This window comes from Schistocerca gregaria, chromosome 5, assembly GCF_023897955.1.
Source record: "Schistocerca gregaria isolate iqSchGreg1 chromosome 5, iqSchGreg1.2, whole genome shotgun sequence".
NCBI lineage: Eukaryota > Metazoa > Arthropoda > Insecta > Orthoptera > Acrididae > Schistocerca > Schistocerca gregaria.
Window position 1 is genome coordinate 73,779,241 of NC_064924.1, and position 16,715 is coordinate 73,795,955.

Consider the following 16,715-nt stretch of genomic DNA (forward strand, 5'->3'; position numbering starts at 1 on the left):
AAAGATAAATTTTTGTTTACAAATATGCAATTGTGCACTGCTACAAAACTATAAGCCCTGACGTAATTCAGAACAGTCCTGTCGTGTCATACTCTTGTTATTTCTAGAGACACTTTGTCTGTCTTCATTTTTTGGCTACCCCTGCCAGCCCTATTTTCCAGAGTTCCCTGGCGGTCACCGATCCGAATACTAACGTTGTTGCTTATCGTCGGTGATCGTACCAGAACAGTTGATTTTCTGTTTTTTTAGTTTTTTATTTAATTATTTAGTTTTTGGAATTTTGCGCTCCTACAAAACAGTAGGCTCTGACGCATTTCAAGTGCGCATCTGTCGATTCGCAGTGTTTCGTTACTTTCAAGGAGTTCCTACCACCCTTCCTTGGCGCATTCTTGCTCAAACTGAGTTCATTACTGTAATTTCGCATCTTACGTTTAATACAGTATTTTAAAATGCGTGTGGGTGCATCTTTGTCGCACCTGAGAGTTAGTATGAAAAGAGGGCTGCCAGGTGTAGTGACATGAAATTTAAAAGAAGAGAGAGAGCCAACAGCACCCGGTGTTCCCAGGCGGTCACCCATCCAAGTACTAACCGGGCCCGATGATGCTTAACTTCGGTGATCGGACGAGAACCGGTGTATTCAACATGGTATGGCCGTTGGCGTCCTTGTACTGTAGCCGCACGGCAGAAGAATGCTTCGCCTCTCCTCCCAACACACGCAATCGCCATTTTCGGTGGCACATTTGACGCAAAGCACGTCCTTCCACCTCGACACTCGCGGGAGACGCACCTTGTTATTGTTATCCAGCGCAGGTCTTGCGCGCGGCCGGGCGGCGGGTGGACTGCGCTGGGTGTGGCAGTGTCCTGCTGGACCGAGGGAAGCGTTCTCACCTGCCTGACACGCGTCGCGCTTCCAGATATTTGCGTAATTCGTATGGTGCATTCTCGGCTGTCCCCTTCCGTCCCGACTTGTCCCGACTTTGCTCGACTGCCGCTCGCTGCCGCTCGGGTCGTGGTCCATATGACAGCACAAGCACGAGAAACAACTGCGAGACTGGCGCCGGACTGACCGGCGTGTGCGAGGCGCCGTGTGCGGCCGTTCGGAGCTACTAGAGCAGCTCTGTGCCGTGCCATGGAAAGGTGCGAAAACACGGACACAAGACACAGGCGGTTCGACAAAGCATCCATCTCTTCTAGCGGCGAAAGATAAATTTTTGTTTACAAATATGCAATTGTGCACTGCTACAAAACTATAAGCCCTGACGTAATTCAGAACAGTCCTGTCGTGTCATACTCTTGTTATTTCTAGAGACACTTTGTCTGTCTTCATTTTTTGGCTACCCCTGCCAGCCCTATTTTCCAGAGTTCCCTGGCGGTCACCGATCCGAATACTAACGTTGTTGCTTATCGTCGGTGATCGTACCAGAACAGTTGATTTTCTGTTTTTTTAGTTTTTTATTTAATTATTTAGTTTTTGGAATTTTGCGCTCCTACAAAACAGTAGGCTCTGACGCATTTCAAGTGCGCATCTGTCGATTCGCAGTGTTTCGTTACTTTCAAGGAGTTCCTACCACCCTTCCTTGGCGCATTCTTGCTCAAACTGAGTTCATTACTGTAATTTCGCATCTTACGTTTAATACAGTATTTTAAAATGCGTGTGGGTGCATCTTTGTCGCACCTGAGAGTTAGTATGAAAAGAGGGCTGCCAGGTGTAGTGACATGAAATTTAAAAGAAGAGAGAGAGCCAACAGCACCCGGTGTTCCCAGGCGGTCACCCATCCAAGTACTAACCGGGCCCGATGATGCTTAACTTCGGTGATCGGACGAGAACCGGTGTATTCAACATGGTATGGCCGTTGGCGTCCTTGTACTGTAGCCGCACGGCAGAAGAATGCTTCGCCTCTCCTCCCAACACACGCAATCGCCATTTTCGGTGGCACATTTGACGCAAAGCACGTCCTTCCACCTCGACACTCGCGGGAGACGCACCTTGTTATTGTTATCCAGCGCAGGTCTTGCGCGCGGCCGGGCGGCGGGTGGACTGCGCTGGGTGTGGCAGTGTCCTGCTGGACCGAGGGAAGCGTTCTCACCTGCCTGACACGCGTCGCGCTTCCAGATATTTGCGTAATTCGTATGGTGCATTCTCGGCTGTCCCCTTCCGTCCCGACTTGTCCCGACTTTGCTCGACTGCCGCTCGCTGCCGCTCGGGTCGTGGTCCATATGACAGCACAAGCACGAGAAACAACTGCGAGACTGGCGCCGGACTGACCGGCGTGTGCGAGGCGCCGTGTGCGGCCGTTCGGAGCTACTAGAGCAGCTCTGTGCCGTGCCATGGAAAGGTGCGAAAACACGGACACAAGACACAGGCGGTTCGACAAAGCATCCATCTCTTCTAGCGGCGAAAGATAAATTTTTGTTTACAAATATGCAATTGTGCACTGCTACAAAACTATAAGCCCTGACGTAATTCAGAACAGTCCTGTCGTGTCATACTCTTGTTATTTCTAGAGACACTTTGTCTGTCTTCATTTTTTGGCTACCCCTGCCAGCCCTATTTTCCAGAGTTCCCTGGCGGTCACCGATCCGAATACTAACGTTGTTGCTTATCGTCGGTGATCGTACCAGAACAGTTGATTTTCTGTTTTTTTAGTTTTTTATTTAATTATTTAGTTTTTGGAATTTTGCGCTCCTACAAAACAGTAGGCTCTGACGCATTTCAAGTGCGCATCTGTCGATTCGCAGTGTTTCGTTACTTTCAAGGAGTTCCTACCACCCTTCCTTGGCGCATTCTTGCTCAAACTGAGTTCATTTCTGTAATTTCGCATCTTACGTTTAATACAGTATTTTAAAATGCGTGTGGGTGCATCTTTGTCGCACCTGAGAGTTAGTATGAAAAGAGGGCTGCCAGGTGTAGTGACATGAAATTTAAAAGAAGAGAGAGAGCCAACAGCACCCGGTGTTCCCAGGCGGTCACCCATCCAAGTACTAACCGGGCCCGATGATGCTTAACTTCGGTGATCGGACGAGAACCGGTGTATTCAACATGGTATGGCCGTTGGCGTCCTTGTACTGTAGCCGCACGGCAGAAGAATGCTTCGCCTCTCCTCCCAACACACGCAATCGCCATTTTCGGTGGCACATTTGACGCAAAGCACGTCCTTCCACCTCGACACTCGCGGGAGACGCACCTTGTTATTGTTATCCAGCGCAGGTCTTGCGCGCGGCCGGGCGGCGGGTGGACTGCGCTGGGTGTGGCAGTGTCCTGCTGGACCGAGGGAAGCGTTCTCACCTGCCTGACACGCGTCGCGCTTCCAGATATTTGCGTAATTCGTATGGTGCATTCTCGGCTGTCCCCTTCCGTCCCGACTTGTCCCGACTTGTCCCGACTTTGCTCGACTGCCGCTCGCTGCCGCTCGGGTCGTGGTCCATATGACAGCACAAGCACGAGAAACAACTGCGAGACTGGCGCCGGACTGACCGGCGTGTGCGAGGCGCCGTGTGCGGCCGTTCGGAGCTACTAGAGCAGCTCTGTGCCGTGCCATGGAAAGGTGCGAAAACACGGACACAAGACACAGGCGGTTCGACAAAGCATCCATCTCTTCTAGCGGCGAAAGATAAATTTTTGTTTACAAATATGCAATTGTGCACTGCTACAAAACTATAAGCCCTGACGTAATTCAGAACAGTCCTGTCGTGTCATACTCTTGTTATTTCTAGAGACACTTTGTCTGTCTTCATTTTTTGGCTACCCCTGCCAGCCCTATTTTCCAGAGTTCCCTGGCGGTCACCGATCCGAATACTAACGTTGTTGCTTATCGTCGGTGATCGTACCAGAACAGTTGATTTTCTGTTTTTTTAGTTTTTTATTTAATTATTTAGTTTTTGGAATTTTGCGCTCCTACAAAACAGTAGGCTCTGACGCATTTCAAGTGCGCATCTGTCGATTCGCAGTGTTTCGTTACTTTCAAGGAGTTCCTACCACCCTTCCTTGGCGCATTCTTGCTCAAACTGAGTTCATTTCTGTAATTTCGCATCTTACGTTTAATACAGTATTTTAAAATGCGTGTGGGTGCATCTTTGTCGCACCTGAGAGTTAGTATGAAAAGAGGGCTGCCAGGTGTAGTGACATGAAATTTAAAAGAAGAGAGAGAGCCAACAGCACCCGGTGTTCCCAGGCGGTCACCCATCCAAGTACTAACCGGGCCCGATGATGCTTAACTTCGGTGATCGGACGAGAACCGGTGTATTCAACATGGTATGGCCGTTGGCGTCCTTGTACTGTAGCCGCACGGCAGAAGAATGCTTCGCCTCTCCTCCCAACACACGCAATCGCCATTTTCGGTGGCACATTTGACGCAAAGCACGTCCTTCCACCTCGACACTCGCGGGAGACGCACCTTGTTATTGTTATCCAGCGCAGGTCTTGCGCGCGGCCGGGCGGCGGGTGGACTGCGCTGGGTGTGGCAGTGTCCTGCTGGACCGAGGGAAGCGTTCTCACCTGCCTGACACGCGTCGCGCTTCCAGATATTTGCGTAATTCGTATGGTGCATTCTCGGCTGTCCCCTTCCGTCCCGACTTGTCCCGACTTTGCTCGACTGCCGCTCGCTGCCGCTCGGGTCGTGGTCCATATGACAGCACAAGCACGAGAAACAACTGCGAGACTGGCGCCGGACTGACCGGCGTGTGCGAGGCGCCGTGTGCGGCCGTTCGGAGCTACTAGAGCAGCTCTGTGCCGTGCCATGGAAAGGTGCGAAAACACGGACACAAGACACAGGCGGTTCGACAAAGCATCCATCTCTTCTAGCGGCGAAAGATAAATTTTTGTTTACAAATATGCAATTGTGCACTGCTACAAAACTATAAGCCCTGACGTAATTCAGAACAGTCCTGTCGTGTCATACTCTTGTTATTTCTAGAGACACTTTGTCTGTCTTCATTTTTTGGCTACCCCTGCCAGCCCTATTTTCCAGAGTTCCCTGGCGGTCACCGATCCGAATACTAACGTTGTTGCTTATCGTCGGTGATCGTACCAGAACAGTTGATTTTCTGTTTTTTTAGTTTTTTATTTAATTATTTAGTTTTTGGAATTTTGCGCTCCTACAAAACAGTAGGCTCTGACGCATTTCAAGTGCGCATCTGTCGATTCGCAGTGTTTCGTTACTTTCAAGGAGTTCCTACCACCCTTCCTTGGCGCATTCTTGCTCAAACTGAGTTCATTACTGTAATTTCGCATCTTACGTTTAATACAGTATTTTAAAATGCGTGTGGGTGCATCTTTGTCGCACCTGAGAGTTAGTATGAAAAGAGGGCTGCCAGGTGTAGTGACATGAAATTTAAAAGAAGAGAGAGAGCCAACAGCACCCGGTGTTCCCAGGCGGTCACCCATCCAAGTACTAACCGGGCCCGATGATGCTTAACTTCGGTGATCGGACGAGAACCGGTGTATTCAACATGGTATGGCCGTTGGCGTCCTTGTACTGTAGCCGCACGGCAGAAGAATGCTTCGCCTCTCCTCCCAACACACGCAATCGCCATTTTCGGTGGCACATTTGACGCAAAGCACGTCCTTCCACCTCGACACTCGCGGGAGACGCACCTTGTTATTGTTATCCAGCGCAGGTCTTGCGCGCGGCCGGGCGGCGGGTGGACTGCGCTGGGTGTGGCAGTGTCCTGCTGGACCGAGGGAAGCGTTCTCACCTGCCTGACACGCGTCGCGCTTCCAGATATTTGCGTAATTCGTATGGTGCATTCTCGGCTGTCCCCTTCCGTCCCGACTTGTCCCGACTTTGCTCGACTGCCGCTCGCTGCCGCTCGGGTCGTGGTCCATATGACAGCACAAGCACGAGAAACAACTGCGAGACTGGCGCCGGACTGACCGGCGTGTGCGAGGCGCCGTGTGCGGCCGTTCGGAGCTACTAGAGCAGCTCTGTGCCGTGCCATGGAAAGGTGCGAAAACACGGACACAAGACACAGGCGGTTCGACAAAGCATCCATCTCTTCTAGCGGCGAAAGATAAATTTTTGTTTACAAATATGCAATTGTGCACTGCTACAAAACTATAAGCCCTGACGTAATTCAGAACAGTCCTGTCGTGTCATACTCTTGTTATTTCTAGAGACACTTTGTCTGTCTTCATTTTTTGGCTACCCCTGCCAGCCCTATTTTCCAGAGTTCCCTGGCGGTCACCGATCCGAATACTAACGTTGTTGCTTATCGTCGGTGATCGTACCAGAACAGTTGATTTTCTGTTTTTTTAGTTTTTTATTTAATTATTTAGTTTTTGGAATTTTGCGCTCCTACAAAACAGTAGGCTCTGACGCATTTCAAGTGCGCATCTGTCGATTCGCAGTGTTTCGTTACTTTCAAGGAGTTCCTACCACCCTTCCTTGGCGCATTCTTGCTCAAACTGAGTTCATTACTGTAATTTCGCATCTTACGTTTAATACAGTATTTTAAAATGCGTGTGGGTGCATCTTTGTCGCACCTGAGAGTTAGTATGAAAAGAGGGCTGCCAGGTGTAGTGACATGAAATTTAAAAGAAGAGAGAGAGCCAACAGCACCCGGTGTTCCCAGGCGGTCACCCATCCAAGTACTAACCGGGCCCGATGATGCTTAACTTCGGTGATCGGACGAGAACCGGTGTATTCAACATGGTATGGCCGTTGGCGTCCTTGTACTGTAGCCGCACGGCAGAAGAATGCTTCGCCTCTCCTCCCAACACACGCAATCGCCATTTTCGGTGGCACATTTGACGCAAAGCACGTCCTTCCACCTCGACACTCGCGGGAGACGCACCTTGTTATTGTTATCCAGCGCAGGTCTTGCGCGCGGCCGGGCGGCGGGTGGACTGCGCTGGGTGTGGCAGTGTCCTGCTGGACCGAGGGAAGCGTTCTCACCTGCCTGACACGCGTCGCGCTTCCAGATATTTGCGTAATTCGTATGGTGCATTCTCGGCTGTCCCCTTCCGTCCCGACTTGTCCCGACTTTGCTCGACTGCCGCTCGCTGCCGCTCGGGTCGTGGTCCATATGACAGCACAAGCACGAGAAACAACTGCGAGACTGGCGCCGGACTGACCGGCGTGTGCGAGGCGCCGTGTGCGGCCGTTCGGAGCTACTAGAGCAGCTCTGTGCCGTGCCATGGAAAGGTGCGAAAACACGGACACAAGACACAGGCGGTTCGACAAAGCATCCATCTCTTCTAGCGGCGAAAGATAAATTTTTGTTTACAAATATGCAATTGTGCACTGCTACAAAACTATAAGCCCTGACGTAATTCAGAACAGTCCTGTCGTGTCATACTCTTGTTATTTCTAGAGACACTTTGTCTGTCTTCATTTTTTGGCTACCCCTGCCAGCCCTATTTTCCAGAGTTCCCTGGCGGTCACCGATCCGAATACTAACGTTGTTGCTTATCGTCGGTGATCGTACCAGAACAGTTGATTTTCTGTTTTTTTAGTTTTTTATTTAATTATTTAGTTTTTGGAATTTTGCGCTCCTACAAAACAGTAGGCTCTGACGCATTTCAAGTGCGCATCTGTCGATTCGCAGTGTTTCGTTACTTTCAAGGAGTTCCTACCACCCTTCCTTGGCGCATTCTTGCTCAAACTGAGTTCATTACTGTAATTTCGCATCTTACGTTTAATACAGTATTTTAAAATGCGTGTGGGTGCATCTTTGTCGCACCTGAGAGTTAGTATGAAAAGAGGGCTGCCAGGTGTAGTGACATGAAATTTAAAAGAAGAGAGAGAGCCAACAGCACCCGGTGTTCCCAGGCGGTCACCCATCCAAGTACTAACCGGGCCCGATGATGCTTAACTTCGGTGATCGGACGAGAACCGGTGTATTCAACATGGTATGGCCGTTGGCGTCCTTGTACTGTAGCCGCACGGCAGAAGAATGCTTCGCCTCTCCTCCCAACACACGCAATCGCCATTTTCGGTGGCACATTTGACGCAAAGCACGTCCTTCCACCTCGACACTCGCGGGAGACGCACCTTGTTATTGTTATCCAGCGCAGGTCTTGCGCGCGGCCGGGCGGCGGGTGGACTGCGCTGGGTGTGGCAGTGTCCTGCTGGACCGAGGGAAGCGTTCTCACCTGCCTGACACGCGTCGCGCTTCCAGATATTTGCGTAATTCGTATGGTGCATTCTCGGCTGTCCCCTTCCGTCCCGACTTGTCCCGACTTTGCTCGACTGCCGCTCGCTGCCGCTCGGGTCGTGGTCCATATGACAGCACAAGCACGAGAAACAACTGCGAGACTGGCGCCGGACTGACCGGCGTGTGCGAGGCGCCGTGTGCGGCCGTTCGGAGCTACTAGAGCAGCTCTGTGCCGTGCCATGGAAAGGTGCGAAAACACGGACACAAGACACAGGCGGTTCGACAAAGCATCCATCTCTTCTAGCGGCGAAAGATAAATTTTTGTTTACAAATATGCAATTGTGCACTGCTACAAAACTATAAGCCCTGACGTAATTCAGAACAGTCCTGTCGTGTCATACTCTTGTTATTTCTAGAGACACTTTGTCTGTCTTCATTTTTTGGCTACCCCTGCCAGCCCTATTTTCCAGAGTTCCCTGGCGGTCACCGATCCGAATACTAACGTTGTTGCTTATCGTCGGTGATCGTACCAGAACAGTTGATTTTCTGTTTTTTTAGTTTTTTATTTAATTATTTAGTTTTTGGAATTTTGCGCTCCTACAAAACAGTAGGCTCTGACGCATTTCAAGTGCGCATCTGTCGATTCGCAGTGTTTCGTTACTTTCAAGGAGTTCCTACCACCCTTCCTTGGCGCATTCTTGCTCAAACTGAGTTCATTACTGTAATTTCGCATCTTACGTTTAATACAGTATTTTAAAATGCGTGTGGGTGCATCTTTGTCGCACCTGAGAGTTAGTATGAAAAGAGGGCTGCCAGGTGTAGTGACATGAAATTTAAAAGAAGAGAGAGAGCCAACAGCACCCGGTGTTCCCAGGCGGTCACCCATCCAAGTACTAACCGGGCACGATGATGCTTAACTTCGGTGATCGGACGAGAACCGGTGTATTCAACATGGTATGGCCGTTGGCGTCCTTGTACTGTAGCCGCACGGCAGAAGAATGCTTCGCCTCTCCTCCCAACACACGCAATCGCCATTTTCGGTGGCACATTTGACGCAAAGCACGTCCTTCCACCTCGACACTCGCGGGAGACGCACCTTGTTATTGTTATCCAGCGCAGGTCTTGCGCGCGGCCGGGCGGCGGGTGGACTGCGCTGGGTGTGGCAGTGTCCTGCTGGACCGAGGGAAGCGTTCTCACCTGCCTGACACGCGTCGCGCTTCCAGATATTTGCGTAATTCGTATGGTGCATTCTCGGCTGTCCCCTTCCGTCCCGACTTGTCCCGACTTTGCTCGACTGCCGCTCGCTGCCGCTCGGGTCGTGGTCCATATGACAGCACAAGCACGAGAAACAACTGCGAGACTGGCGCCGGACTGACCGGCGTGTGCGAGGCGCCGTGTGCGGCCGTTCGGAGCTACTAGAGCAGCTCTGTGCCGTGCCATGGAAAGGTGCGAAAACACGGACACAAGACACAGGCGGTTCGACAAAGCATCCATCTCTTCTAGCGGCGAAAGATAAATTTTTGTTTACAAATATGCAATTGTGCACTGCTACAAAACTATAAGCCCTGACGTAATTCAGAACAGTCCTGTCGTGTCATACTCTTGTTATTTCTAGAGACACTTTGTCTGTCTTCATTTTTTGGCTACCCCTGCCAGCCCTATTTTCCAGAGTTCCCTGGCGGTCACCGATCCGAATACTAACGTTGTTGCTTATCGTCGGTGATCGTACCAGAACAGTTGATTTTCTGTTTTTTTAGTTTTTTATTTAATTATTTAGTTTTTGGAATTTTGCGCTCTTACAAAACAGTAGGCTCTGACGCATTTCAAGTGCGCATCTGTCGATTCGCAGTGTTTCGTTACTTTCAAGGAGTTCCTACCACCCTTCCTTGGCGCATTCTTGCTCAAACTGAGTTCATTACTGTAATTTCGCATCTTACGTTTAATACAGTATTTTAAAATGCGTGTGGGTGCATCTTTGTCGCACCTGAGAGTTAGTATGAAAAGAGGGCTGCCAGGTGTAGTGACATGAAATTTAAAAGAAGAGAGAGAGCCAACAGCACCCGGTGTTCCCAGGCGGTCACCCATCCAAGTACTAACCGGGCCCGATGATGCTTAACTTCGGTGATCGGACGAGAACCGGTGTATTCAACATGGTATGGCCGTTGGCGTCCTTGTACTGTAGCCGCACGGCAGAAGAATGCTTCGCCTCTCCTCCCAACACACGCAATCGCCATTTTCGGTGGCACATTTGACGCAAAGCACGTCCTTCCACCTCGACACTCGCGGGAGACGCACCTTGTTATTGTTATCCAGCGCAGGTCTTGCGCGCGGCCGGGCGGCGGGTGGACTGCGCTGGGTGTGGCAGTGTCCTGCTGGACCGAGGGAAGCGTTCTCACCTGCCTGACACGCGTCGCGCTTCCAGATATTTGCGTAATTCGTATGGTGCATTCTCGGCTGTCCCCTTCCGTCCCGACTTGTCCCGACTTTGCTCGACTGCCGCTCGCTGCCGCTCGGGTCGTGGTCCATATGACAGCACAAGCACGAGAAACAACTGCGAGACTGGCGCCGGACTGACCGGCGTGTGCGAGGCGCCGTGTGCGGCCGTTCGGAGCTACTAGAGCAGCTCTGTGCCGTGCCATGGAAAGGTGCGAAAACACGGACACAAGACACAGGCGGTTCGACAAAGCATCCATCTCTTCTAGCGGCGAAAGATAAATTTTTGTTTACAAATATGCAATTGTGCACTGCTACAAAACTATAAGCCCTGACGTAATTCAGAACAGTCCTGTCGTGTCATACTCTTGTTATTTCTAGAGACACTTTGTCTGTCTTCATTTTTTGGCTACCCCTGCCAGCCCTATTTTCCAGAGTTCCCTGGCGGTCACCGATCCGAATACTAACGTTGTTGCTTATCGTCGGTGATCGTACCAGAACAGTTGATTTTCTGTTTTTTTAGTTTTTTATTTAATTATTTAGTTTTTGGAATTTTGCGCTCCTACAAAACAGTAGGCTCTGACGCATTTCAAGTGCGCATCTGTCGATTCGCAGTGTTTCGTTACTTTCAAGGAGTTCCTACCACCCTTCCTTGGCGCATTCTTGCTCAAACTGAGTTCATTACTGTAATTTCGCATCTTACGTTTAATACAGTATTTTAAAATGCGTGTGGGTGCATCTTTGTCGCACCTGAGAGTTAGTATGAAAAGAGGGCTGCCAGGTGTAGTGACATGAAATTTAAAAGAAGAGAGAGAGCCAACAGCACCCGGTGTTCCCAGGCGGTCACCCATCCAAGTACTAACCGGGCCCGATGATGCTTAACTTCGGTGATCGGACGAGAACCGGTGTATTCAACATGGTATGGCCGTTGGCGTCCTTGTACTGTAGCCGCACGGCAGAAGAATGCTTCGCCTCTCCTCCCAACACACGCAATCGCCATTTTCGGTGGCACATTTGACGCAAAGCACGTCCTTCCACCTCGACACTCGCGGGAGACGCACCTTGTTATTGTTATCCAGCGCAGGTCTTGCGCGCGGCCGGGCGGCGGGTGGACTGCGCTGGGTGTGGCAGTGTCCTGCTGGACCGAGGGAAGCGTTCTCACCTGCCTGACACGCGTCGCGCTTCCAGATATTTGCGTAATTCGTATGGTGCATTCTCGGCTGTCCCCTTCCGTCCCGACTTGTCCCGACTTTGCTCGACTGCCGCTCGCTGCCGCTCGGGTCGTGGTCCATATGACAGCACAAGCACGAGAAACAACTGCGAGACTGGCGCCGGACTGACCGGCGTGTGCGAGGCGCCGTGTGCGGCCGTTCGGAGCTACTAGAGCAGCTCTGTGCCGTGCCATGGAAAGGTGCGAAAACACGGACACAAGACACAGGCGGTTCGACAAAGCATCCATCTCTTCTAGCGGCGAAAGATAAATTTTTGTTTACAAATATGCAATTGTGCACTGCTACAAAACTATAAGCCCTGACGTAATTCAGAACAGTCCTGTCGTGTCATACTCTTGTTATTTCTAGAGACACTTTGTCTGTCTTCATTTTTTGGCTACCCCTGCCAGCCCTATTTTCCAGAGTTCCCTGGCGGTCACCGATCCGAATACTAACGTTGTTGCTTATCGTCGGTGATCGTACCAGAACAGTTGATTTTCTGTTTTTTTAGTTTTTTATTTAATTATTTAGTTTTTGGAATTTTGCGCTCCTACAAAACAGTAGGCTCTGACGCATTTCAAGTGCGCATCTGTCGATTCGCAGTGTTTCGTTACTTTCAAGGAGTTCCTACCACCCTTCCTTGGCGCATTCTTGCTCAAACTGAGTTCATTTCTGTAATTTCGCATCTTACGTTTAATACAGTATTTTAAAATGCGTGTGGGTGCATCTTTGTCGCACCTGAGAGTTAGTATGAAAAGAGGGCTGCCAGGTGTAGTGACATGAAATTTAAAAGAAGAGAGAGAGCCAACAGCACCCGGTGTTCCCAGGCGGTCACCCATCCAAGTACTAACCGGGCCCGATGATGCTTAACTTCGGTGATCGGACGAGAACCGGTGTATTCAACATGGTATGGCCGTTGGCGTCCTTGTACTGTAGCCGCACGGCAGAAGAATGCTTCGCCTCTCCTCCCAACACACGCAATCGCCATTTTCGGTGGCACATTTGACGCAAAGCACGTCCTTCCACCTCGACACTCGCGGGAGACGCACCTTGTTATTGTTATCCAGCGCAGGTCTTGCGCGCGGCCGGGCGGCGGGTGGACTGCGCTGGGTGTGGCAGTGTCCTGCTGGACCGAGGGAAGCGTTCTCACCTGCCTGACACGCGTCGCGCTTCCAGATATTTGCGTAATTCGTATGGTGCATTCTCGGCTGTCCCCTTCCGTCCCGACTTGTCCCGACTTTGCTCGACTGCCGCTCGCTGCCGCTCGGGTCGTGGTCCATATGACAGCACAAGCACGAGAAACAACTGCGAGACTGGCGCCGGACTGACCGGCGTGTGCGAGGCGCCGTGTGCGGCCGTTCGGAGCTACTAGAGCAGCTCTGTGCCGTGCCATGGAAAGGTGCGAAAACACGGACACAAGACACAGGCGGTTCGACAAAGCATCCATCTCTTCTAGCGGCGAAAGATAAATTTTTGTTTACAAATATGCAATTGTGCACTGCTACAAAACTATAAGCCCTGACGTAATTCAGAACAGTCCTGTCGTGTCATACTCTTGTTATTTCTAGAGACACTTTGTCTGTCTTCATTTTTTGGCTACCCCTGCCAGCCCTATTTTCCAGAGTTCCCTGGCGGTCACCGATCCGAATACTAACGTTGTTGCTTATCGTCGGTGATCGTACCAGAACAGTTGATTTTCTGTTTTTTTAGTTTTTTATTTAATTATTTAGTTTTTGGAATTTTGCGCTCCTACAAAACAGTAGGCTCTGACGCATTTCAAGTGCGCATCTGTCGATTCGCAGTGTTTCGTTACTTTCAAGGAGTTCCTACCACCCTTCCTTGGCGCATTCTTGCTCAAACTGAGTTCATTTCTGTAATTTCGCATCTTACGTTTAATACAGTATTTTAAAATGCGTGTGGGTGCATCTTTGTCGCACCTGAGAGTTAGTATGAAAAGAGGGCTGCCAGGTGTAGTGACATGAAATTTAAAAGAAGAGAGAGAGCCAACAGCACCCGGTGTTCCCAGGCGGTCACCCATCCAAGTACTAACCGGGCCCGATGATGCTTAACTTCGGTGATCGGACGAGAACCGGTGTATTCAACATGGTATGGCCGTTGGCGTCCTTGTACTGTAGCCGCACGGCAGAAGAATGCTTCGCCTCTCCTCCCAACACACGCAATCGCCATTTTCGGTGGCACATTTGACGCAAAGCACGTCCTTCCACCTCGACACTCGCGGGAGACGCACCTTGTTATTGTTATCCAGCGCAGGTCTTGCGCGCGGCCGGGCGGCGGGTGGACTGCGCTGGGTGTGGCAGTGTCCTGCTGGACCGAGGGAAGCGTTCTCACCTGCCTGACACGCGTCGCGCTTCCAGATATTTGCGTAATTCGTATGGTGCATTCTCGGCTGTCCCCTTCCGTCCCGACTTGTCCCGACTTTGCTCGACTGCCGCTCGCTGCCGCTCGGGTCGTGGTCCATATGACAGCACAAGCACGAGAAACAACTGCGAGACTGGCGCCGGACTGACCGGCGTGTGCGAGGCGCCGTGTGCGGCCGTTCGGAGCTACTAGAGCAGCTCTGTGCCGTGCCATGGAAAGGTGCGAAAACACGGACACAAGACACAGGCGGTTCGACAAAGCATCCATCTCTTCTAGCGGCGAAAGATAAATTTTTGTTTACAAATATGCAATTGTGCACTGCTACAAAACTATAAGCCCTGACGTAATTCAGAACAGTCCTGTCGTGTCATACTCTTGTTATTTCTAGAGACACTTTGTCTGTCTTCATTTTTTGGCTACCCCTGCCAGCCCTATTTTCCAGAGTTCCCTGGCGGTCACCGATCCGAATACTAACGTTGTTGCTTATCGTCGGTGATCGTACCAGAACAGTTGATTTTCTGTTTTTTTAGTTTTTTATTTAATTATTTAGTTTTTGGAATTTTGCGCTCCTACAAAACAGTAGGCTCTGACGCATTTCAAGTGCGCATCTGTCGATTCGCAGTGTTTCGTTACTTTCAAGGAGTTCCTACCACCCTTCCTTGGCGCATTCTTGCTCAAACTGAGTTCATTACTGTAATTTCGCATCTTACGTTTAATACAGTATTTTAAAATGCGTGTGGGTGCATCTTTGTCGCACCTGAGAGTTAGTATGAAAAGAGGGCTGCCAGGTGTAGTGACATGAAATTTAAAAGAAGAGAGAGAGCCAACAGCACCCGGTGTTCCCAGGCGGTCACCCATCCAAGTACTAACCGGGCCCGATGATGCTTAACTTCGGTGATCGGACGAGAACCGGTGTATTCAACATGGTATGGCCGTTGGCGTCCTTGTACTGTAGCCGCACGGCAGAAGAATGCTTCGCCTCTCCTCCCAACACACGCAATCGCCATTTTCGGTGGCACATTTGACGCAAAGCACGTCCTTCCACCTCGACACTCGCGGGAGACGCACCTTGTTATTGTTATCCAGCGCAGGTCTTGCGCGCGGCCGGGCGGCGGGTGGACTGCGCTGGGTGTGGCAGTGTCCTGCTGGACCGAGGGAAGCGTTCTCACCTGCCTGACACGCGTCGCGCTTCCAGATATTTGCGTAATTCGTGTGGTGCATTCTCGGCTGTCCCCTTCCGTCCCGACTTGGCCCGACTTTGGTCGACTGCCGCTCGCTGCCGCTCGGGTCGTGGTCCATATGACAGCACAAGCACGAGAAACAACTGCGAGACTGGCGCCGGACTGACCGGCGTGTGCGAGGCGCCGTGTGCGGCCGTTCGGAGCTACTAGAGCAGCTCTGTGCCGTGCCATGGAAAGGTGCGAAAACACGGACACAAGACACAGGCGGTTCGACAAAGCATCCATCTCTTCTAGCGGCGAAAGATAAATTTTTGTTTACAAATATGCAATTGTGCACTGCTACAAAACTATAAGCCCTGACGTAATTCAGAACAGTCCTGTCGTGTCATACTCTTGTTATTTCTAGAGACACTTTGTCTGTCTTCATTTTTTGGCTACCCCTGCCAGCCCTATTTTCCAGAGTTCCCTGGCGGTCACCGATCCGAATACTAACGTTGTTGCTTATCGTCGGTGATCGTACCAGAACAGTTGATTTTCTGTTTTTTTAGTTTTTTATTTAATTATTTAGTTTTTGGAATTTTGCGCTCCTACAAAACAGTAGGCTCTGACGCATTTCAAGTGCGCATCTGTCGATTCGCAGTGTTTCGTTACTTTCAAGGAGTTCCTACCACCCTTCCTTGGCGCATTCTTGCTCAAACTGAGTTCATTTCTGTAATTTCGCATCTTACGTTTAATACAGTATTTTAAAATGCGTGTGGGTGCATCTTTGTCGCACCTGAGAGTTAGTATGAAAAGAGGGCTGCCAGGTGTAGTGACATGAAATTTAAAAGAAGAGAGAGAGCCAACAGCACCCGGTGTTCCCAGGCGGTCACCCATCCAAGTACTAACCGGGCCCGATGATGCTTAACTTCGGTGATCGGACGAGAACCGGTGTATTCAACATGGTATGGCCGTTGGCGTCCTTGTACTGTAGCCGCACGGCAGAAGAATGCTTCGCCTCTCCTCCCAACACACGCAATCGCCATTTTCGGTGGCACATTTGACGCAAAGCACGTCCTTCCACCTCGACACTCGCGGGAGACGCACCTTGTTATTGTTATCCAGCGCAGGTCTTGCGCGCGGCCGGGCGGCGGGTGGACTGCGCTGGGTGTGGCAGTGTCCTGCTGGACCGAGGGAAGCGTTCTCACCTGCCTGACACGCGTCGCGCTTCCAGATATTTGCGTAATTCGTATGGTGCATTCTCGGCTGTCCCCTTCCGTCCCGACTTGTCCCGACTTTGCTCGACTGCCGCTCGCTGCCGCTCGGGTCGTGGTCCATATGACAGCACAAGCACGAGAAACAACTGCGAGACTGGCGCCGGACTGACCGGCGTGTGCGAGGCGCCGTGTGCGGCCGTTCGGAGCTACTAGAGCAGCTC

At 50.9% G+C, this 16,715-nt stretch overlaps 14 non-coding genes across 14 annotated transcripts; all 14 read right to left on the bottom strand.

Annotated features, from left to right (window-relative positions):
* Positions 1–540: 540 nt before the first annotated feature.
* Positions 541–659, bottom strand: LOC126273969 (5S ribosomal RNA). The gene has a single exon (XR_007549802.1). It is a non-coding gene; the product is annotated as a 5S ribosomal RNA (ribosomal RNA).
* Positions 660–1,739: 1,080 nt separating this feature from the next.
* On the bottom strand, positions 1,740–1,858 carry LOC126273970 (5S ribosomal RNA). Its single transcript, XR_007549803.1, has one exon. It is a non-coding gene; the product is annotated as a 5S ribosomal RNA (ribosomal RNA).
* A 1,080-nt stretch (positions 1,859–2,938) lies between these two features.
* On the bottom strand, positions 2,939–3,057 carry LOC126273972 (5S ribosomal RNA). Its single transcript, XR_007549805.1, has one exon. It is a non-coding gene; the product is annotated as a 5S ribosomal RNA (ribosomal RNA).
* A 1,090-nt stretch (positions 3,058–4,147) lies between these two features.
* LOC126273973 (5S ribosomal RNA) lies at positions 4,148–4,266 on the bottom strand. Its single transcript, XR_007549806.1, has one exon. It is a non-coding gene; the product is annotated as a 5S ribosomal RNA (ribosomal RNA).
* Positions 4,267–5,346: 1,080 nt separating this feature from the next.
* Positions 5,347–5,465, bottom strand: LOC126273975 (5S ribosomal RNA). The gene has a single exon (XR_007549807.1). It is a non-coding gene; the product is annotated as a 5S ribosomal RNA (ribosomal RNA).
* Positions 5,466–6,545: 1,080 nt separating this feature from the next.
* On the bottom strand, positions 6,546–6,664 carry LOC126273976 (5S ribosomal RNA). The gene has a single exon (XR_007549808.1). It is a non-coding gene; the product is annotated as a 5S ribosomal RNA (ribosomal RNA).
* A 1,080-nt stretch (positions 6,665–7,744) lies between these two features.
* LOC126273977 (5S ribosomal RNA) lies at positions 7,745–7,863 on the bottom strand. The gene has a single exon (XR_007549809.1). It is a non-coding gene; the product is annotated as a 5S ribosomal RNA (ribosomal RNA).
* A 1,080-nt stretch (positions 7,864–8,943) lies between these two features.
* Positions 8,944–9,062, bottom strand: LOC126274248 (5S ribosomal RNA). The gene has a single exon (XR_007550074.1). It is a non-coding gene; the product is annotated as a 5S ribosomal RNA (ribosomal RNA).
* Positions 9,063–10,142: 1,080 nt separating this feature from the next.
* On the bottom strand, positions 10,143–10,261 carry LOC126273978 (5S ribosomal RNA). The gene has a single exon (XR_007549810.1). It is a non-coding gene; the product is annotated as a 5S ribosomal RNA (ribosomal RNA).
* A 1,080-nt stretch (positions 10,262–11,341) lies between these two features.
* Positions 11,342–11,460, bottom strand: LOC126273979 (5S ribosomal RNA). The gene has a single exon (XR_007549811.1). It is a non-coding gene; the product is annotated as a 5S ribosomal RNA (ribosomal RNA).
* Positions 11,461–12,540: 1,080 nt separating this feature from the next.
* Positions 12,541–12,659, bottom strand: LOC126273980 (5S ribosomal RNA). The gene has a single exon (XR_007549812.1). It is a non-coding gene; the product is annotated as a 5S ribosomal RNA (ribosomal RNA).
* A 1,080-nt stretch (positions 12,660–13,739) lies between these two features.
* LOC126273981 (5S ribosomal RNA) lies at positions 13,740–13,858 on the bottom strand. Its single transcript, XR_007549813.1, has one exon. It is a non-coding gene; the product is annotated as a 5S ribosomal RNA (ribosomal RNA).
* Positions 13,859–14,938: 1,080 nt separating this feature from the next.
* LOC126273982 (5S ribosomal RNA) lies at positions 14,939–15,057 on the bottom strand. Its single transcript, XR_007549814.1, has one exon. It is a non-coding gene; the product is annotated as a 5S ribosomal RNA (ribosomal RNA).
* Positions 15,058–16,137: 1,080 nt separating this feature from the next.
* Positions 16,138–16,256, bottom strand: LOC126273984 (5S ribosomal RNA). Its single transcript, XR_007549816.1, has one exon. It is a non-coding gene; the product is annotated as a 5S ribosomal RNA (ribosomal RNA).
* Between the last annotated feature and the right edge of the window lie 459 nt (positions 16,257–16,715).